The following is a 23,511-nucleotide window of genomic DNA, read 5'->3' on the forward strand; positions in this document are numbered from 1 at the left end:
AAGAGACATAGAAAGAATGATACCCAAAAAACTAAATTTTAAATTTAAGGGCACTTTAGACTTTGCAATTCATTTATCCCAGTCCAGGAGGAGGAGGAGATAGCCTCTCTCTTCTTGGCATCAGCCCCTTCATTCTCTCACCTCCTGATGCTTCCTCACCCAGTTTTTATTTGTTTCCCTGTGGTGCCATGTGTCACCTCCAAAATTGTCCTCCCAGTTAAAGAGATGCAGTACTGCCCCAGGGAAAATTAAGAAGTAAGTGAAATTCTGTCTTCTGAACTCTATTCTTCCCTTTCTTCCCCCTTATCCTTGAATGACATACATGACCTTCAACACTGTCTAAAAGCAGCATGAGACTTCCAGTTTCCAGTTCCACATGTAAGGAACTTGGAAGTCACTGCTCTGTCTTAACAAGGAAATGGTGAAAAATCTGAAAAATCAACAATGCTTCTTGGATCAGTAAGAGAAGTGAGGATCAGTAAGAGAAGGGAGGACATCAGTAAGAGAACAGAGGCCCCTTGGATTGGAGTCAGACAGCTGTACACAGGGATTGTTGCTGATGGAGCAGAGACATCCTGGCAGAAACTTCCTCAGGAGCCAGTGGCACAGTAGGAAGACCTAAGTTTTAACTGATGAATTGATGGAGGCTCAGTGCAGACCACTCTGAGAGTTAACAACTCCAGGGTGACTCTATCATACAGGACCTCACAATCTTGTGAGATTTACCTCCAGGAACACAACCAGATTCTCACAGTAAGTATCAGAGAAAAATCCCCCCTTGCTTCTGGTAAGGGTAAAGGAAAAGGCACCATTTCAAAATACACCAGGGCATTCTGTTCTTAACAAAGCCTGCTATCAGGGAAAACTAACCTGGAGCCTAACCTGCTGGGGCATTATCAGAATCTAACTGACTTGGGGAGAAATTTCCAACTCTAGTCCACTCGAGCCATCCTGCTTACCTAATCGAGGAGGGAAAACAAAAATAAAAAACAAAATAAAATAAAAAAATTAAGAAACTCTTGTGAGTTTCATAGTCCAGAGTCACTAAAAGATTGACACCCAATCACAGGACTATCTCTGTGACCCTCACATCTCACCACCACATTGCTAAAGGCCATTTATAGCAATTCTTTTACTCAGCACATCATGTCTGGCTATCTAGAAAAAAATTATAAGGCATACCAAAGTCCAAAAACACACTTTGATAAGACAGAGCAAGAGAAGAATCAGACATGGCAGGGATGTTGGAATTATCAGACCAGGAATTTAAAACAACCATGATTAACATGCTAAGGGCTCTAATGGGTAAACAATATGTGAGAATAGATGGGGAATGTAAAAAGAGAAGGAAATCCTAAGAAAGAACCAAAAAGAAATGCTTGAGATAAAAACAGCAACAACAACAACAACAAAACACTGTAACACTACAGCTGTTTCACAGCTGAAAAATCTCTCAGCTGGAGAATATATCAATAGTACACTCAAACACCAAAAAGCTGAGAGAAAACAGACTAAAAACAAAGGAAAAAAACCCCAAAGAACAAAAAAACAAAAACCAAAAAACAGAATATCCAGGATCTGTGGGACAGCTACAGAAGGTGTAACAGATGCACAAGGTAGAACCAGAAGGAAAAGAAATAAACCAAGGAACAGAAGAAATATTTGAAACAATAATGACTGAGAATTTCCACTAACTTAATGTCAGATACCAAAGGACAAATCCAGGGAGCTCTGAGAACACCCAGGAGGATAAATATCAAAACAAACTACACCTAGGCATTTATTTTTCAAACAACATAAAATCAAAGATAAAGAAAAAACTTTTGAAAGAAGTGGGGGGTGGGGAGGGCTGGTGGGGGTGAGAACAGCTTACCTATAGTGAACACAGATAAAAATTACATCTGACTTCTTTTCAGTAATCACGGAAGCCAACTGAGAAACTCTTGTGAGGTTTATAGTGGAGTGAAATATTTGGAGGAAAAAATCAAAAACCACCAACCTAGAATTCTATACCCTGCAAAATTATCATTCAAAAGTGAAGACTTTCCCAAGCAAACAAAAATAGAGGGAATTTTTTGTCAGTAGACCTGCCCGGCAATAGATGTTAAAAAAATGTTTTTAAAAAGAAGGAAAATAATATACGTCAGAAATTCAAATCTACATAAAGTAAGGAAAAGCATTTAAGAAAGAATAAGTGAAGGTAAAATAGATCAGTGGTTTCTAGGGGTATAGAATGGAGATGAATAGATGGAGCAAAGAGGATTTTTAGAGCAGGAAAATTTCTCTCTATGATCCCATAATGATAGATACAAGGTAATCTACATTTATGGAAATCCACAGAATGTACACCACCAAGAGTGGACCCTAATGTAAACAATGAACTCTGGGTAATTATGATGTGTCAGTGTAGGTTCATCAGTTTAACAAATGTCCCACTCTAGTGGAGGATGTTGATTATGTGGGAGGGTGGGCATGTGTGAGTGCAGGGGGTTTAGGGGAAATCTCTGTACCTTCTTCTGTTTTGCTGGGAACCTAAAACTGCTCTAGGAAAGGTGGAAAAAGAGAAAAAGCCCCATGAAACAGACATGAATACAACCCTTGTTGACTTTGTAGTTGTCTGAGGTTTGCTAAGCCTCAGTTTCTCCATTGCTAAAATGGACATAAAAATAATGGCTAACATGAAAATATTTATTTTAATAAGTGCACAACCCTCAGTAAGTGCTAATTCTTATCTTTTCTCCTCCTATCCCATCCCACAGCATGCTATATGCCAGTTCATGTCTTCCTTTTAACAAAGAAGTGATGTATTTTCAGTTATTGGTATTTAAATGGAAACTTACACTCAACTGTTCAGTTAGAAGACTTTGTGTCTAGTTGTGATATAAATGTATTTTCTTTTTATGGAAAAATAATTATACCAAAGATCACCCATCTTCCCTCAAGTAAATAATAATTTTCAGGGAGACTCCAGCCTAAATACCTATTTCGGGAAAAGAAACCCTTCTGTAAGGGCATGGACTAGGTGAAGTACGTAAATGAAGACTGACTCTCAGACCTCCAACTACAGGCAGCACCCCCAGCCAAGAACCAGGGACCCAGCCCTCCCACAGGCCCCACCCAGTCAACTACTGAGAATGGTGGAAAGACTAAGATGAGGAACTCTTCCATAGTTGGCTTTCACTTAAGAATTCCTGATGGCCTTGCTTACATTCCTTAGATTGTAAGGCAATGTTAGGATGCTTCTGCTCAATCTCCCCTCCCTCTCTCCTTCACTAGGGGTTGGATGAGAATCATGTTCAGATGGTTCTCCCAGTCTCTTCCAGATCCCTCTCCATTTTTTCCCCCACAAAGTGTGTTCCCTGATAAAATTCTTGCAAATTTAATTATATCTTGGTATTTGTTTCCTAGGGGACTGGAATAACACACTAACCAATGAGAAATTTCTTTCACTACAACGATGGTTATTAATGTCTCCACCTTCAAAAATCAAACTTGCTAACAATCTTTAAATGACAGCCTGCATGGTCAAAATGAAACAAACACACAGAGCATGAGCTAGCATGCTTACTACAATGACACACAGGGTTAAGATCAGACTTCAAGTCCATGCCTTATGTGGTCTCTGATCTATTCCCCACCCACACACCTCATACTCTAAAAGGACTTGAATTTTGATGCTCTCTCACTCCTAACAGGCAGATGTTAGGTGTCTTTCCCAATTTTGCCTCTTGTGTTTAAACTGATCCTAACTCCAACCCCACCCCTCAAGGCCCATCTGAATAGTTTCCTTAGCACCAACGCTTCCCAGTAGTCTCCTGAGCAGGAGTCCCTCCAAAACAATTGCTTCATCTACCTGGGTGCACATGGTTGAGTGATAGAGCTAATTGTACATCTGACCACCCTGTTCGTGATTCCTTTTTGTGTTCTCCACGGTGCTTAATTAAGAGCCTGATACACTGTAGATGCTGTTTCCTAAAAAGACAAATTAGTCAACATTATATAAAGGAAATAGAACGGATTTTGGAAATGGGGCATTTAGGTTTAAATGCCAGACCCTCACTTACTAGTTATGTGACTTGAGGTAAATCACTTAATTTCTCTGAGGTTTGTAAAATGGGGATCATAGACCTCACATTACAGAGGCTTTGTGAGGATTAAATGAGATAATCTATTTATTTTCATTCATCCAACTAACTGAGATCTTGCTATGACCCAGTCTTGAGGATACATCAATGGATGAGAGGGCTAGGGTGCATAACCTCAGAAGATTTTATTTTAGTTGTGTCAAAAGACAGTAAAAAAATTGAACAAATTAAAATATTAATCTCATTTACCAAAAACCTTCACAGCAACACCAAGATGAATGTTTTTAACTGAATAACTGGGTACTATGTGCTATCCAAGTTGACACATTAAATTGACTATCACATGCTCTAAAATGTTAATTCTTTTGCCATTAAATGGCTTAACTTAAAGCATTCTTTGGAGGACCTGGATGTATGATTAGCTTTCCAAGGCTAATCATTCTCCCAGGGCCTTTTAGAACATCTCTCATAGCAAAATCACAGTTAATAAGGATTTTAAAAAGAAAGATGTTTAATTTTCCTAAAATGAAACAACACATTAGTCAATCTTTCCTGTTGTACGATTCTATACCGATACAGCTGACCAGGCTAAACTCTAAGCCATTCATTATTCTTAAGTATATAAAAAAATAGTAGAAAAGATTTTAATGCTCTACAACAGCCAGTATCCAGCACAACTACCAAATATCTTTAAATGATTAATAAGAAAAAACTGTCTTTCTTTCTTTGTAGTACCTCATATTTTTTATTCCAGATAAATATGTTTTTAATATTCATTTAACATTGATTAAATACCCACGCCTTCCATATTAGCACAAAATTGAAAGCATATTCATTTTGCCAGTAAATATTAAGCAACATGTGAGTTGAAAAATCCAAGTTAAAATCAGTATAGAAAGTTTGTTAAATAAATCACATGTAAAACAAACTAAAAAATATGTGCCCTTATTCCCTTGCACTATCAAACATGAATGCTTTTATGTTTTTTTGTTTGTTTTCCTTCACAAAAACATTTTTTTAAATTGATGGATGCTTGTTTCCTTTTTGTCCCCCTTGCTTCTTAAATTCCAAATAGTATAGTCTAAGCTCTCGGTTTCATAAATGTGGATGGACCTTCATACCTCTTGCCAAATTCTGGTCCCATTCCATAAAGAAGGTAGATACCATATTGATCAAAGACAGCAGAATTAAAAAAAAAAAAAGGCAGAATAGCCCATGGACTCATTGCAATTTATTATTGATTAGCCCACTCTGTCACATCAACTGGAAACTGGAATTTGAAGTCATTCTTTCAGGTGTGAGGAAGCTCAATTTGATCCAACTGTTAAAACATTTTTAAGTGCAGATATAGCTCCTAGTCTAACCACAGTATTTCGCATCCTCATGCAGAGTACTTCTAGTCATCTTGAACATACCAGCTATAAACCATAATTGGTACCTCGAGATCCAGTTTTTTCCTCTGACCTCAGAATAAAAGGTTGGAATATTTCTGTAAGTCAGGAGTCTGATCTCCTCCAAGGTGATTTTGCTTTCTCAATACCATTTCCACCTCTGGCTCTGGCTCTCAAAATTATTTTTAAAACTAAAAGTAATCCCATTCACTGCTAGGAGAAAAATATCTATCGAGTTAAGGAATACAATGCTAAAATGTTAAGACCATTATAACTTATTGACGAATAGTTCAATAGAGATGAAAAATCTGAATTAATATTTTATTGAATAATAAAATGTATGCTGAATTCCAAAGATGAGACTGGAAAAATTGTACAAGAATAGAACAGAAGAGGAAACTGAGGAATAGGAGGATATTTGAATTACTCAGGTCACTCTGCTAGGCATGGCAACTTTTAACGCCTTATTAGTCTCCCGGGGCTTGTATTACCAGGCTTGCATGTTTCGTAAATGCCATACATTATAACTTCCTCCATATGATATATGATGTGCAATAGCATATTAAAAGTCTTTACAGTCAAGAATCTTCAGCTTGTGTTGCCTAAACTTATTTGATTCTTTCTTTTCCCTTCCTTCCTTCCTTCCTTCCTTCCTTCCTTCCTTCCTTCCTTCCTTCCTTTCCTTCCTTCTTTCCTTACTATTTTTTTCCCCAATTAATATCCCGAGGTGCTAGTTCTTTCTAGAATACATCTTAAGAAATATTATGCTAGAGGGGCGCCTGGGTGATTCAATCAGCTGAGCATCCAAATCTTGATTTTGGCTCAGGTTATGATCTCAGGGTCACGGGATCGAGCCCCATGTTGGTCTCCAAGCTCAGCTTGGAATCTGCTTAGGATTCTTTCTCTCCCAGTCTCGCTGCCCCTTACCCCACTTGTGCTCAATAAATAAACAATCAAATAAATAAATAAACTTTAAAAAAAGAAATATTATTCTAGATCTTGCAGCTAGCATAAAGGATAGTCAAAGGTGGGGGTTCAGAATCAGGGAAATAATGTCCCTAGGTTCAACAGGGCAAGAAAGATTTACAGAGAGGAAAAAAGATAGTGGTGAAATAACACTAAAAGATCAAAACCTGAAGGACTAAGAAAAAGAGCATTAGTTTTTCATTGGGATGGGGACACCAATATGGTGTAGAGTTGTGGGCAAAACTAGATCTCAAGGATGTAAGTAATGAAAATGTATTGAGAGCAATTTGGCTCCATTTATTTGGCCGCGCAAGAAAAGAGAGGATTAGTTAGGAAAGACAGATGTGTTAAGTGAACTGGATATTGTTTATTTTAAAACAGTTGAAACTTTCTATGTTATAAATTAGCAGGGGAAGATTGTTTGAGAAAAAAAAAAAAAGATCTTAAAGCTTCCAGTAAAATTATTACATAAATGGACAGAGGTTTATCTTCTCTTCTTCCCAAATCCAATATTGTTAAGATTGGATTGGAAGATTCATTATCATTAAGATTTCAATTCTCTCCAAATTGATCTATGGAGTCAATACAATCCCCACCAAATCCCAGCAGACACTTTTGCAGAAATTGGCACACTGATTTTAAAATCCATATGGAAATATGAATTACCTGGGAGAGTAAAAAAAAAATTTTTAAAAGCAAAGTTGGAGGAATAACACTACCAGGTTTCTAGACTTTAATATAGCAATTTAATATACAAAATATAATATAAATAAATATGCTACATTTAGCAAGATAGTGCATTTTGGAGTCATAGTAGAAATACGTCAATATTCCAGAGATGAAGAGAGTTTGAATCTTTATGTTGAGAAATCTCCCTGAATATCCAGTACAATCTATATTTACATAAAAATTGTGAAATTTTAGAATATCTGAACCCTAATTCCTAATAGCTGACCTCAATATCCAGATCCTAATTTCTTTTTGCTGATAACAAACCTGGGACTTTAAAATTCCCCATTTTTTTTCTGTAAATTCCATCAGGAGGTAGGATTATTTAAAATCAGAACACAAGTATTAAAACAAATTATAAAAACTCTTTTTCTTTCAGGTCTGCAAAAAAATATATAGGATTGATGACCTGCAGAGAAATGGAGATATGCTAGGTTCTCCCTCTCTCGCTTCACAAAAGGGGACTTTTGATAGAGAATTTCATTCTGGGTGATATCAGTTTCAGTAAAAGAGTAGAAGGTCCCTGTAGTTGGAAAGGAGAATGTTAGAATGGAAATCTGGAGAAAAGATGTCTTCGTATGACCACCATGTGAATAGAGACAAGTCAATTACTCCAAGTACAAATATCTGGGACTAGCCATAAAGTGTTTCTCTGATGCCCAATTTTGCTTAGTTGTTTTGGCATTAAACTTAGAGCGAATATCGTTTATCTCCCTGTGAGGAGACTCTACTGACTCAATGGTTTGTTTTTTTCAGGTCCTGGGTGCCCCGAGCTCTGCTTGGGCATTCTGGCAAAGAGCAGAGAAAGGCAGTCCCACATCCTGCTCTCAGAAGAGCAGGAAGTTGCCCAGACAAACGTCCGGGGCCACGCAAGAGATTCCGGCTCAGCTCTGCTTTGAAATCAGGGCCTGGGTGGCTTCTTTGTCATTGCTTTTTCAGGTGACATATGTTCAAAGAATTGTGTGCAATATTGAAGAAAATCAACAGCACAAGTGTTTGACATTTTCATAATTCTTAATTGCTGGCATTTCCTAGAACTTGCATCCCTCTTTATTACCACTCTTCCTCTTGTATCAGAAGAGTTTTCAAAACTCAACTTTGAGAAAGATCTGAAAATCTCCTCATTAAGACAGATAATGGGGGCTCCTGGTGGCTCTGTGGGTTAAGCATCTGCCTTTGGCTCAGGTCATGATCCCAGGGGCCTGGGATGGAGCCCCATGTTGGCTCACTGCTCAGCCGGGAGCCTGCTTCTCCCTCTCCTGACCCTTCCCTCCACTCATGCTCTCTCTCTCTTCTCTCAAGTAAATAAATAAAATCTAAATAAAAAAACCAAAAAGACAGATGATGTTATTCTCACAGATAGTTCATGGCACTCTGCCTCCTCATAGCATAAATTATGTTTCAAAAAGAAAAATCTTTGTTCAATTAAAACTCCAGGGGCTCCTGGGTAGCTTAGTAGGTTAAGCATGGGACTCTTCATTTTGGCTCAGATCAGGATCTCAGGGTTTTGAGTTTGAGCCCCACGTGCTGGGCCTGGAGCTGGCTTCAGCTTCTCTCTCCCTCTCCCTCTGCCAGAGTGCCTCATTATCAGGGAGGAGTTCTCTTATTAAACAGTATGTCATTAACTGACCACTCCTCAAAAGAAATGTGTTAACAAAGCCATGAAACATTCATTTATTTTTATCCCATCAAGGTAGTTTGTAGAGCACCAGAAGTATGCTTGGCAATATAAGATGTTCTGGGGAAGTCATAAAAAAATTAAGAAGAGATGAAATATCACAGAATACTTAAAATAGCATTGACAAAGAAGTACTCGAATGGAAGGATGGAAGAAAGTTGTGTAAGAGCACAAAAGGAGATCCTTGGAAAAGCTTCCCTGAGAAGATGCCATTTGAACTGCTTCCTGGGGATAAACAGGAGTTTGCCTGAGGAGTGGAATGTATCACAAACAGAAAGGCAAGTAGGTACAAAGGTACAAGATTAAGGCCATGGTGTTTTTAAAATAGCATGGAGTGTACTGAAATTGAAACATAGGTGTATGGGGCATGGGGGAATGAAGGGACATGATGGCAGAGAAGTAGATTCAGAGTAGCAGTCAAAAATAAGAATAAGTTTTGTGTTTTGTTTGTTTGTTTGTTTTATATATACTGAAGGTAAAAGGGAGCCAAAGGAGGTTTCTAAAGAAAGAGGTAACATGACTAACCAGGTTAATAGACTGGAAATATTACCATGGTAGGTAGGGTAAGGGAGAGGGCCTGGAAAGGGCAGTAAACGGTGGGAGGCAAACAAAAATGTAAATCTCCAAATNGGTGGTAGGGTAAGGGAGAGGGCCTGGAAAGGGCAGTAAACGGTGGGAGGCAAACAAAAATGTAAATCTCCAAATTAACATTTTCTTTATTGTAAATATTTGTAATTCCTGAAAGACACAGGTTTTGATGTTCAGAGGAAATTCATGAGGCATTCTCAAGATCCATGACTGACAATAAATGCACTTCTGGAATATCGACTCTTGAAAGGAACATGTCTGGCAGCCATGGGGTTTGAAGAGAGCTGGTAGCCCAGAACTGAGGAGAGGCATCTCTCCGGAGTCATTCGAAGCACAGGGCAAGATAATTGTTTCCATAAATAAATGGTGAAAATTCTGGAGGCCTAATCTGTTTTGTTCGACCTCAAGAGGCTTACTCTATGAGATGTGTTCCAAGAATTACTTTTTCCTGATGGAACTGAATTATCATATTATGAACACTTTGACATATCTCAGGTCTAATACATTGGGACAAACACCTTCAAAGGCTAATGAGGAAAGAGTGCTGTTGTTTTATGGTGATTTGGATTAGGAACAATGTCACAGGATTCTTTAGGGGGGGAAATTAGATTTCAGTAGATAAGGTTTATAATTATAGAGAAATTTACAAAACTCCCTACTAGAAGAATTCGGTATCCTGAATTGTTGACACGCTCCCAAAATGGTCACTCTAGAGGGTATGAGAAACACTTCTAATGCATCTCATATTGGTCCTGTAAACTCCTAAACTGAATTGACCATGTGACTGACCTATAACTGAGAGCACAGAACTTAGGCATTTAAATCCTAAGGGCCCCGATGCCTTGTGAAATGGTTGATCTTGTTCAGTGTATCCTTTTACTAAAAATAAAACCAAATTGCAACAAGTGAGAAGACCTCCTTCTTTTGTTTTTCAATTGACTTTCAAGTGATGGCTCACTGAACACTCCCCAAGTGTTGTTATTTTGGTTCTACTTCTTGATGATAATGTTTGACTTAAATAATTCAATTAAAAAATTAATATGCACTATGTGTTAGAGACCATGCTGAACACTAACTCAAGGGTGACAAGACCTGCCAAGAAACCATCTATAAAATCCTGGTGGGGATGAGGGCCGGTCACCACCTTGAAGAGGTAGGAAGTAAGGTACCTAATTCTTTCACTACAATTCTGAAATGCAGAAAGCACTGAAAACACATTTGCTGGAAAGATTTGCCTTGCAGTGATGGAAATGGGGTTATTCATGATCTTTGTGCTATGTAATGGAAATATTCATACATTTTGCTGTATGGGTATTAGCATATTTAATTCCTGGGTGCTGTGCCAGACACACACTCCTAGCAATGTTACATGATACATGGCATATGTCTTGTATTATCTTTCTAACATCGGAAAAATGCCAAATTCTGAAACACATCTGACTTAGAAAATTTTATAAAGGGATTGTGAATCTCTATTTCCCTCTTACAATGTTAAACCTTCTGACAGGTGAAATCAGCTGGTAAATAAAACTATTAGCATTTACCCCAAATCTTTTCTTTTATAGACTACATTCAAAAGTAAAGTCTCCTCAGACTTCCTACACAGTTTACTCGGTATGCTTTAAAAACAAAAAGCCTCATGATACGTTAAAATGAGTTTTTCTATGCTTTCTAATGTTATTTTTTCTATAGTGCGAGTTGCATTTTTTACGCTAGTCCTTCTTCCCCTTTGTTACTGCGGTTTGCATTATGTAGATTGTGTGGAGGATTTTCACAGAACTCCAGCGAGCTGGAGAGCCCACATTGAAAACCATCATTTGAAAGGACTGTTTTAGGTGGTATATTAAGTAGCACAAAAGCAAGACAAAATGCTGCCCCTCGCCTTTGTATATGGCACAGAACCAAGACCTTTCTTCATTCTTAACCAGGACCCAAGTTAAATTGATTCCTTATGTGCCTGGTGTTTTTCAGCTTTTCAGTTCATCTTGTGCAGTCACAGAAATGAATAATAAAAGTTGAATGGAGGCTAATAAGAGAAAACACAACAGGATTCAAAAGGAGATAATTAAATCTCTCAACTGCTGTAAGGACAACATTAAAAAATATGAAGAAATTGGTATACAGTTTATATTTTAGCATACCTCTTTATTATCTGCACAAATGCAGCATCTTAGCCACATCTTACTTCATCAAATAGCAAAAGTAGGGGCTTGGTTCAAGGGTTTGTTTGTAGTTTCGAATTCAAGCCACAAGAAGAATAAAACAAACAAACAAACTTACAGGAAAATCTGCTAGGCATTGAATCTAAGTTTATGATTTTCAAGACTTGACCTCCCTTAAAATAACCTATTTATATGTGTATGAGTGTTGATGATAACATCCCTATAATTGAGCATTCTCTCGCACTATATATATATATAAAAGATTGCCATTCTTGGGTCCCCTTGCCAAGGATTAAATATTAAACACTAATCCTAGCCTCACCACGTTTTATGTACTATTTACCCCCAACTTTAACCACATTCTTTGTTTCATACCAACTGTCTGTTCTATACAGTATTCTTACCTTTGGTATAGCCCATCATGAACCATTGGCTTGGGAATTATTCATATTCTCTATAACTCCAGAATCAAAATACATTTGATATATGCCAAATATCTATTCTTTAGGGTATATATTGGCTGTAGATTGCTTAGAGAAGTGTGTGTGTATCCATGTGTGTGGTGTGTGTGTGTGTGTGTGTGTGTGAGACAGAGAAAGAGAGAGAGAGAGAGAAAATTTGTACGTATTTGACTCCCTGGATGCTTGCCAACTATCTGATGTGAAGATCTATAAATTAGGCAGAAGTTGGAAAGGATTACAGTTCTTAAATAAAGGGGGTTAGTTGTAGACGTGATGTTTTGAGAGATGATTTTCAAAAACTTTTTATGGAAACTTAAGTCTTCAAGGTGTGTTAAGAGGTCCACTGACATTTGCTTCCAATTTAATATTTTAACTGTAATAAATTGTTAGGATACACATTAAAATGTGTTATATACTAAATTTTAACACAATTTAGACCACCAGCATATTGACTTTTCTTGCCAGGTTAATTCGTTTTGGGCCAGGCCTTAATATAAAAATCTTCATTACCATCTCTGGGATTATATTTGAACTTGCAAACATGTGTCCTTGATTAAGATGGTTATAGATTTGTGCTATTTTTTTTATAACTCACATCTGTATATGCCTGCACACACACACACACACACACACACACACACACACACACACACAGAAATACAAGGTTGTATCCTCCTATTTTAAGAGTCAACAAGTTCTATTTTGTAAACAACCCAGTAAACTACAAAAATAAATCGAATGCCACGGCTGATTTGACTTCAGCAGTTACCTAAATTACTGTCTGAAAGTTTTGTGTTTGTCAAACGGGATTTTCACTTCTTTTCATGTTGTGCATTTCCATGCTATTTGAATGTTTACAATGTATACTCATTGTTACTGTCAAAAAAGAAAAAAAAAAACCCAGATAAAGAAACATTACAAGATAAAAGGCAATTTTAATCTCTTTTGCATTAGATTTGTTTTTAAAAAGAATATGTCACTGCTAAAATATTGGAGCAACACCACTTTTGTTGAACTGATTTTAAAAATTGTACTTATAGTCATTCTAATTGGAAACTGATAAGAACTCAGGCAACGGATTCAAATTGTTTCATCTCTTTTCCTAGTTGTGTGTACCTGAGTAAGGAACTGAAGACTATTTCTAACCTACTTCTCAGTAATAAAGCAAAATTAATCACCTCTGTGGTTGTTGTAGGGTTAACCTAGAGCATTAAACACCGGCTCTCAATAAGTCTTCAATATATGGTATTTCATCATCAAGTATTTTGAAAGCATGAAACGTGATAGTTGTTTAAAAAACTTATCAATTTACAATGTATAAAGCATGGTTGCTTCATGCTGTAGTGTGGGGGAAAACCCACAACACTCTATTTCTTAGGTTTTCCATAGCATTTATTCAGACATAAACTGGTTAAGAGCTGGGTTCTACTGAAAATATGCTAAGATCAATTATATTTCACATTTTCTCAACTTCTCTAAATTGAATTTCCCAGTTTGCAGATGGCATTAAGCTTTCTCTGAGTGAAATGCCAGGCTGGGGGAGGGGGATGCACAGTGTTATTGTGAGTGGGTGGAAAAGTACTTGGATGAGTTCCAGGGTAAAAGGTAACCAGTTGAAAGGGGAAGGAAAAAAGCACTACAGGATGCCCATGAAATGATTCTTCTGAGCATCCCCTCACAAAGCAGGTGTGGAAAGGGTAGCCATTATGGAAGGTTCCCTAATGAAATGAGCTCTCAGCACTGCTGACAATAAAATGATGGGCATCAACAAGTTCCTGGAAACCAACCGGGTAATTTACTTTTAGGTATTCAAAACCATTGTGTATCTACATTTGCAGCACAACTTGCAAAACTGACCACTTTGATAAAGAAAAACAAACAAGCAAATAAATTCAAGGAATTGACAACTGAAGTAATCATGTGCCTAAGGGGATTGTTATTAGAAAAAATTGAAAATTCTCTCCCATTTGAAATGGCACACACATATACATATATATACACATACATAAAATATATATATGTAAAATATATATGTGTATATATATATATGTATATATATATATATACATATATATATATATGCTTACAACCTTCCCAAGAGTTGTCTGGAGGCAAATCATGATATAAACAGAATTTGTTTCGTCTTTCCCTTCCAAGATCACTTAGTGGTGGCCTGCCACAAGGCAGAACAAGTTAAATTTGCCTGGTGTATGACCGTTCACAAAGCGATTGTATAGCTGTTAACTCGTTTAGTCCTCAAAAGAGTTCATAGGAGCTCCTGAACGGTGAAAGGGAAGACTGGCTGGCAGGGAGTAATACTAGAGGTTTCTGCAGCTTCCACTCAGCCATTTATATTATTGAGCACGGTCAATAAGGACAGCATTCTGTGGAGAGATCGAGACCTTGGAGACAAGAAAATATTTTTTATACATGGGCCTATGAATTCTCTTTCCCATTTAAAGGGTTTTTTAATGTTTTTCCCCATAAATCCATATCATTGCATGCTTCCTGTAGATAAATTAACTTCTTATTGCCTATGGTTACTCATTTTTTTCAGCTTTTTTAAAATGGAAATTTATATTTGGGAGCCTTATTGTCTTCCTCTCCCACTCCAGTTTTAAGCTTGATAAATAAAAGTCAATATATCTGAGGTCTTCCGCTTCTTTATATTTTCAAAGATCATTTAGAATGCCCAGTAATCAGGTTTTTTTTTATTATATCAATTCATTTTGATATTTTGTTTTTGGTGGTACAGGGTGATGGGATCTGAATTAAGACTAAAAGCAATTAACCTTGAGGTTATTGTATAGTACAGGTGGAACTAACTGGTTGGATTAAAAATCTTTGACTTTTATTCAAGACTGTCATACTGTGAAGACAAATGATGCATGTTCTCTGGAATAAAATATTCCGGAGATGCTTTATCAGGACACAGGAATGCCTGGAGTATTAACTTTAATAAGACAGCACTTAATTCAGCCTGCTCTCCATGAACCCTCTTTCAATGTCTCCGCAATTGTCAGAATCATACCAGAATTATGCCTGAAATTCTTTGTTCTCCACTGGGTGATGCAGCTATCGCAACACAACTGAACACTGGATGGTGGTTAAAAAATGCCAGCAAGCACACAAACACACTAACACACCAAAGAAAGCAACAACAGAATCCAGTGTAAGACTGCCAAATGCAATGTTTTTATATAAAAAAGAAATATGCCCTTGTTTTGTTTGTCCCTTTTTTCCTTAATTCATTTTTAGCTCTGATTATCATGCCTATTTAAAAAAATTTTGACCCAATTTTTCACATTCGATGTTTAACATGTTCTGTTTACTATGAAAAGCCTTTCAGATCATCAACAAAACTTAAGAAATACATTTCAGAGGCACCTGGGTGGCTCCGCTGGTTAAGCATCAGACTCTTGATTTAGGCTCAGGTCATGATCTCAGTGATGAGATGGCCCTGCCATTAGATTCCGCACTCAGCACACAATCTGCCTCTTCCCCTCCCCTGCTCCCACTCTCTCTCTCAAATAAATACAAAAAAAAAAAAAATCTTAAAAAAAAAAAGAAATACATTTCAAACAAAAGAATGAAAGATTTATTATAAAGGCTAGAAAAAAGGAGGCTCCAAACACAGGCAACTGAAATGATATATTCTATACTGAGGATTTTGGAAATGTTGACTTTGATATTTTGATGACGAAGTGATCTGTGGAATCAGCTTCTAATGTTTCCTGCTCCTGTTAAGCATATAAAGACCAAGTCCGTTAACGGAAACCAAAACTGGTTCTGTGGTACTGTGGGTATTTAATTCTTTTCATTTGAAGTCAGGCATAGTGATAAATAATGCACACACAATTTTGAACAATGCACAATTTAATTAGAAAAAAATGAATTTTGTGTCATTCTCTAAATGAGGAATACTCTACGTAATGTACATAATATACATTATTAATTGCCTATTTGGGGATAAAATTAATTCCACTTGAAAAGTTATTTTTTTCCCCTCAAGACAGCAGAAAGTATAATTAAACACATTTTAAATAAAGGTATATATTTTTTATTCATGCCCAGAGTATGCTAGAAATTATGAAATATTAACATACAAATAAGATGGATAACAGCACGGCAAAATAGATAAAAGTATTGAAAATGTCCTGCTTGAATAAGCAAGCATTCACGAAAAGTGTGCATGCAGAAGTTCTGCATATTCAGAGGAAAAATCATAGAGAAAGCTGTAGTGGAAGTGCTCACAGGTGTAAATAACATGGCCAATGAGTTAAAAAGACCATTGCAGGCTTGGGATGGAAGCAGAAGACATCTTGGGGGAGGGAGGGGGAATGTGAATGAGAACTTTCACAGAACTCACTTGCCTAGTTCCCATTTTCTGAGACTGCCTTATGTTTTCCCGCCTCTGCACCTTTGCTGGACACAATCCAGTAGACTTGGATGCTTGCCTGTTATCTTCTAGAGATTTCTCATGTGGAAATTGTATGCAGTTCTTAAAATCAAACTTGATGCCACCTTCTCCACAAAGATTTTCCAATCCCTCAAGCTACAATGTCTACCATCTCAAAACTCTTGTAACACTCTACCCAACACCAAACGTTAATTAGTCATTACTCAATACTAGACAACACCTTTACATATATGCATCAGCTCACTGAAGTTTTGCCAAAAGCCTTATAATCCATTATTCTCTTTTTAAAGATAGGAGGCTATGGCTAGCAAAGCTAATAACTTGTTAAAGGTCATATGGCTATGAAGTGGAGGATTTGGATTCAAACTAAGGTTAAATTTATTCTACTTTTCTTGAATCCTCTTTTTGTAAAAATTTTCTGTGAATTTTGTGTTTCTCTACTAAGTAAAACACTCTGAGTCAGGGTGCAGCCTGTTGGTCTAAGTCACCCAGGGTGATCTCGGTGCTAGGTCTCAGACCATCAATGCCTGGCCTTCCCTGGCCAGTGATGATTTCTGGGTTGAGCACTGTGACTTAAGTGGGCTTAACCAAATGAAACCCAAACCTTCTTAATGCTGGTTGGAAAAAGAGAAGTTCTCTCCTTTTGATGGATGATTTCTGGATAGGAGGCCTANTGACCATCAATGCCTGGCCTTCCCTGGCCAGTGATGATTTCTGGGTTGAGCACTGTGACTTAAGTGGGCCTAACCAAATGAAACCCAACCTTCTTAATGCTGGTTGGAAAAAGAGAAGTTCTCTCCTTTTGATGGATGATTTCTGGATAGGAGGCCTAGAATGACTGTCAGTTTACTACCATGGAGAAAGATAATCTGAGGTCAAGGCCAGTAAATGAAGTAGGGTGGTGACTCAGGGAAATGGAGCTGGGCCCTTATCAAATGGTATCTGAACTTTATTCTAAGTGGTAGGTTGCCTTATTATTCCAGAATATTCACTGCCCATTTAAGAATTATATTTACCCACCCCATCGACATCAGCCTTTGCCATGCAACCTGCTTGTGAGTTGAAAAAATGCATGTGATTTCTGAGAAGATGCTTCAAACATNAAGATGCTTCGAACGTCAGCATAGAGCTGTGCCATTTCTCTTTGTATTATTCACTGAGAGCTCCTAGGTGGCAGTTGTCCCTTCAGCNGAGAAGATGCTTCAAACATCAGCATAGAGCTGTGCCATTTCTCTTTGTATTATTCACTGAGAGCTCCTAGGTGGCAGTTGTCCCTTCAGCCTGCATACCAGGATAAAGTAGACACTTGAAGTAGAGAAACAGCCTGCTTCAAAGAAACCTTTGTTGTAAACTACTGCATTTTGGAATTCTTTCTATAGCACAGCCTAGTGAAAAGCAATTACTACTATTTCCCATCTCTGATCTTTGCCATTAAATAAGCATGTCTTTCATTGTTGAAGCTTGTCTGAATTTTCTGTTATTTTCCATTGAAGATATTTTAATTGGCCAACATATTTTAGTCAATGGAATAATGTTATCAACCCTAAGTAATATCAAGAAAGCTTTTAACATAAAAATGTCCCAAATATATGTAATCTTGCATCTATAGTGTCTGATGCTTATTTGGGGGTGGTAGTGGTTACAGGATGGAGGTCACCATCTCTGGACATGCACATGAAATGGAAAGGAGCTTTCCCAATTCTCTAAGGATCTTAATGAAATCATGTAGAATAAATTTAATACAATGCAAAGAAATTTACCATTTGTATTGTCGAGAATTTTTTTCTCCATAAAAAATATGTTCTCCCTTATTAACAAATAAAATCAAAAGCTGAAGCACATAAGTGAATCTCTTTGATGCTTATTTCAAAGCATTTCAGAAGAATTAATTACAGCAATACTCTGAGAAATATTTAAGTGTTATTATTTCTCTTCCATACATGGGGAGGTGGAAACCCTGAGAGTTTAAATATCTTTCCTGAAGACCACACAGCAAGTCACTGGCAGAGCTCAGCGTTCCTAACCTTTGTTGACCTCCACAATCTCAGTGTGGTCTGCAACCTTTTTACATCAGAACATTCATAGGAAGAGTAGACTTTTTACAAAACACTCCACTGGCAGTATACCGCAGAACTCCTTTTAGTGTTTATTGCCATTTATAGCCTGTTTTGAGTCCACCCTTAGGATCGGCAAGATATTTGAATTAAGTTACTATAAATCCTGAAAAACAGCCAGTATGTGCTCTAAATGTCTCTTAGGAAAATGCATTGTTCAAGTATTCTCTGAATATATGCTCCTCCCTCCTTCGAATGTAATTGAATTGCCTGAATAAAGCTGGGAACATGAAAGTTGGTCCCACAAAAAGACCTACTGAGAAACAACAATTATTTTTCACCCAAAAGAATGTATTACCTCTACCAAAATAATAACAACAACAATTACTATTATGATTATTATTGTCAAACCTGGACAACATTACCTAAGTTTTAGCAATTTTAATGACCATATCAGATACATTACCCAATTGTTCTAATAGACTATATGAACAGAATTTGGTTATCAAGAAAGAAAAAAAAAAAACAGATTCAACAGAAAATGATTCACCAGCCATTTACCAAGATACATCCCAAGTGTCAAGAGTTATATCAAAAACGTATAACCTTTCACAATGACCTTTGCACTCACCTTGCAATATATAATTTCTTCTGGCTTATACAGCAAAAGATGACAATATGAATCTAAAAATATATACTAAAATATATACTATTATATTTTGGCAACTTTACCCAAGACTATGGATATTCTGTGTTAAGGTAGTGTGGTTAATGCTTAAATTGCCATAAGTGTATATATTTAAGTCAAATGACTATTGGTTACAGTACTCCAAAATTTGAGATTTCAATCTTAAAAGAAAAAAAATTAGTGTTGTTTATGAGTTTAATCTTTTTAAAGATTTATTTATTGAGAAAGAGAGAGAGAGAGGGAAAGCGGGGGAGGGGCAGCAGGAGAGGGAGAGAAATCCTCAAGCAGTTGCCCTGCTGAGTGCATGGTCCCGCCTGGGGGCAGGGGGCTCGATCCCAGGACCCTGAGACCATGAACTGAGCCCAAATCAAGAGTTGGATGCCCAACCAACTGAGTCACCCAGGCACTCTGAGTTTAATTTTTTTTAATTACCTCAAACACACCAAAATTGTGTTACTGAGCCTACATTTAACATGCCACCCCCCAAAAGATATTAATCTACTTAATTAATTCAAAAAAAAATAGAACTGTTCTTAGGTCCTTCGATCTTGCTAAGGGAAACTACACTGTTTCTCAACTCTTAATAATTCCATGGAATATATCATACAACATTATTTATTTTTCCCATTTGTGCTGATTTTATGATAGCCCAAGTAAATTTTGTCAACATCATTATAGGAGTGACAGAGGTCTGCTAGATATGTAAAATCAGAGAACCTACATACATGCATACAAAAATGGAAGTCCGAACTTTCAAAAGGTATTACCAGTGAACCTATAAAAACAGTCTAAATATCAATCCAAACAATTCAAATATCCTTAATCATTTTGATGCCAACATCTGATAAGCAAAGCCAAAATAGTTGACATAAATAATTGCATTCTGCTGTGTTATTACATGTCAATTTTTATAATCTATATTTTAAAAATCAATTGCTATCCCTTTGTCCATTCACGTGTACAAACATTTCACACCATAAAATATTCTCAGTCTGAATATAAGCTCTTGTCTTTGGAAATGTCACTTTTGGAAGAGCTAGGTATTACATAATACCTTACTCACTTCAACTAACTCATCCATTATTTATATTCTTTTAAATAAAAATCCAAGCAAAGAGCTCTAGTCTTGTGGAAGTGAGGACAAGTAACAATAGTGAATTTTAGAAGAGGCAAGAAGCCTGCTATCCCACAGCTTTGTCCATAGATGCTTATCTTTGATTTTGGAGAATTTACAATGCTATGAACTTAGAGTTTTGTTTACAATTTCTGTGAACTGTATGGAATTGAGTAAATTATGAAATAGGTTTATGTAAGAAGACAATAACCTGACAGCAGAAGGCAGGAGAAAACGCTGGCCTTTAAGTTGGAAAAAATACAATCTTGTGATATTTGTAAAAGAAATTGCCAAAATTCCATGAGTATTTTGTCAAAATATAATAGTGGCTATGGCAATTGTGGATGCAGCTGGGAATATTGTTCTTTCAGTTCTTTTGAAATATTTACCACTGCAAAGAATGAGAATTTCTAACATTTACCTTTCAGCAGAGCCCTGAAATGCTACTGTTTATATTTGAAAACAAAGATTATAACACATTCTCTTGGAAAAAAAATTCATGATGTGAAATGCGATTTCAAAATAATTTCTTGTGAACACTGAGGAATTGAGAGAGAGATTTTACACACACACCACACACACACATGCACATGCAAACACACACACACACGCACGCACACACAGTTTGATTAAAGTTACTGATTCTTCCAAAGCCTAAAGTAGATATTATTTTTAAATGTCTACATCTAAAACACCTTTTCATAATTCTCTAGGAATTTTTTTTCATAATTTTCTAGGAAAGATAAAGGTGGATGGATAATGGTATGTATTATTCATGCATGCATTCATTCATTCATCAAACATTAATTTAGCTCATGCTCTATGCCAGGTTCTGAAGATATGAAGTCAAGCAACACATAGCTCTTGTGTTTTGGAAGTTCATAATCCATTTGGGAGAGACAGATAACACTTTACAAAGATTACAATATGCAAAGTGCTGACGGAGAAGTTTCTGAAGATTCCTAAAAGAGACTAGAAGAGGGATACCTTAATTAAATCTCAGTATTAGGGGAATACTAAAAGAAGTCATCTTGTGCCGATTTTTCAAGGAGTTACCTATAGGCATTAAAGGGGTCCAGGAGGATCAGCAGAAGAGAATTCCAGGAAGAAGGAACAGCGTGTGGAAGGCATGGAGTAGCATAATATGGTTGATAGGCACAAAGTGATATTGGTTGGATTGGCTAGAGATTAGGCTGAAAGACAGAAGCCAGGTCAAGAAAACCACTGCATGCAAAGTTAAGCAGACTGAAGGCTATGGAGAGGCACTGACAGATTCAGCTCTGTGTTTCAGATCAGTTTTACATTGCAGGGTAGGAAGAACTCTCTACTCTCTCTTTACTCTGGGAGAAGAAGAGGAAGAATACCAGGAGATGATCAGACAGCAGGCATTTCTCCTATTCTGATTCCTTCTCCTACCACATTAAGCAGTACTCCCAGTTAACCACCCAATCTGTAAAAGAGAATTCCTTTTAACTTGCTCAGATTCTGCCTTCTGAGGCATATAAAACCACCTGTATACACAAAGGTGGCAAGGGCCTCCTTTCTGAAAGTCTCTTCATTAACACCAATCTAGCAGGTTAATTTTAAGAAACTGATTAAGGTATCATGCTGTCTAGGAGAGATGTAAATGAGTTAATTAACACATTTCTGCCCTTGCCAGGTTTCAAAGATCAGAACTTGCGGGAAAGTGAATTTATAGTTCATTTTTTTGGCCCCCTGGGGTGGCAAGGGACCGAAGAAGGAGAGGTAGAAGAAAACAATGGGGAAAGAAGACCGCTCAGTATTATCAAGTCTCCCAAAAGGTGAGAAAGTAGGAGGAATGGGCCCTGAATGAAGAGTTGGGGCAGGCTCCAGAAAAATACTTGAGCAGTACCATGGAAAGAGCTGGGAGATTTGATTTTTGATTTCTATTTGAGAGTTAATTTTTCTCTCCTACATAGGACAAATCACTTAATTCTCCACACATATTTTTTTCTACAAAAAAAAACAAAAACAAAAACCGAAAAACAAAAAACAAAAAAACCTAGAAGTAGAGAATTTCTGAAATCCTTTCAGCTTCTAATATTTTAATGTTCAACTATTTCACAATTTTGCCCAAGGCCACTCCTAACATATACACTCTATTCTTGGTCCTCCCCCCCCCCAAATTTCTTTTATGCTCTTGTTCCTAATGATTAGTAGTAGGTAAAAAACATTAAAATTAGTGAATATTTTGGAAATGTATGTATAATAATGAGCTCGTTTTCAAAAGGAAGGCTGTTGTATAATAAAGAATTTGTCTTGTCTTTGTCCCATGTTCCTGGGAGAGGGTTCCAAAATCCTCAGAATTTCCTGAGTGATAGGACTATCTTTGCTTTTCATGGCGAGCCCCTGGGGCCACACCCTCGTTTATACAAATAAGGTGGGTCTCTTCATGGTGGGTCCCTAGATAGTTTCAGAATGGGAGCTAGACATAACAGAAAAACTGATCATGTGATCAGAAGGTTGGAGCTTTGAATCACATGATATCTGCCTGTCCTCTGACCTCCAGGGGAGTAGGCAGAAACTGGAGAGTGTGAATTCAATCCCATGGTCAATGAATCAATTAATCATGCCCACACAATGAAACCCCAATTAAAGCTCTGGTCTCTGGCATTCAGGTGAGCTTCCCTGGTTGGTAATAATCCATCCATGGGCTAGGAGGGTGACGTCTCCTGAAGACAGGGGAGCTTCACATTTGGGATGCTCACAGGCTCTAACTTATATGTCTCTCTTTGACTGGTTCAGATTTGTATCCATTTGTTATAATAAAAATATAATTAAATATATAGCATTTTCCTAAGTTCTACAAGTGATTCCAGTGATTTATTGCATCTGAGGGAATAGTGGAAGCCCATAAAGTGGTAGGCAGTTGATCAGAAGTGTGGGTGGTCTGGACACCCCTAAACTTATAACTCATGTCTGGCATAGGGCAGTTTTTTCAGGGACTCTTCCTTTAACCTGTGAAGTCTGGACCACATCTGGGTAGTTAACATCAACATTACATTGTAAGGGCTTATTAAATATTTTAGCAGATTTTCAAAATTAAATTTTTTAAGAAAGAATTATTGACAGCTTTCACATTTAAATTCCAGAGTGTTACTACTTTGTAAACAATATCCATCAAAGAGTTAAATGTGAATGAAACAGGAGCACA

The 23,511-nt window shown here is 37.1% G+C and overlaps 1 long non-coding RNA gene across 3 annotated transcripts in view; it reads right to left on the reverse strand.

Annotated features, from left to right (window-relative positions):
• The window catches only part of LOC117796434, a 328,247-nt gene that overhangs the window by 135,784 nt on the left and 168,952 nt on the right, over positions 1 to 23,511 (reverse strand). Inside the window, exon 6 of one of the 3 annotated variants that reach the window (XR_004620954.1) lies at positions 15,669 to 15,800. The exons of the other annotated variants lie outside the window; for them this stretch is intronic. This is a non-coding gene — a long non-coding RNA (uncharacterized LOC117796434). Of the gene's footprint in view, positions 1 to 15,668; positions 15,801 to 23,511 lie in introns of those variants that run through there. 3 annotated transcript variants of the gene reach the window in all.

The sequence above is a fragment of the Ailuropoda melanoleuca genome, chromosome 15 (assembly GCF_002007445.2).
Source record: "Ailuropoda melanoleuca isolate Jingjing chromosome 15, ASM200744v2, whole genome shotgun sequence".
Taxonomy (NCBI): domain Eukaryota; kingdom Metazoa; phylum Chordata; class Mammalia; order Carnivora; family Ursidae; genus Ailuropoda; species Ailuropoda melanoleuca.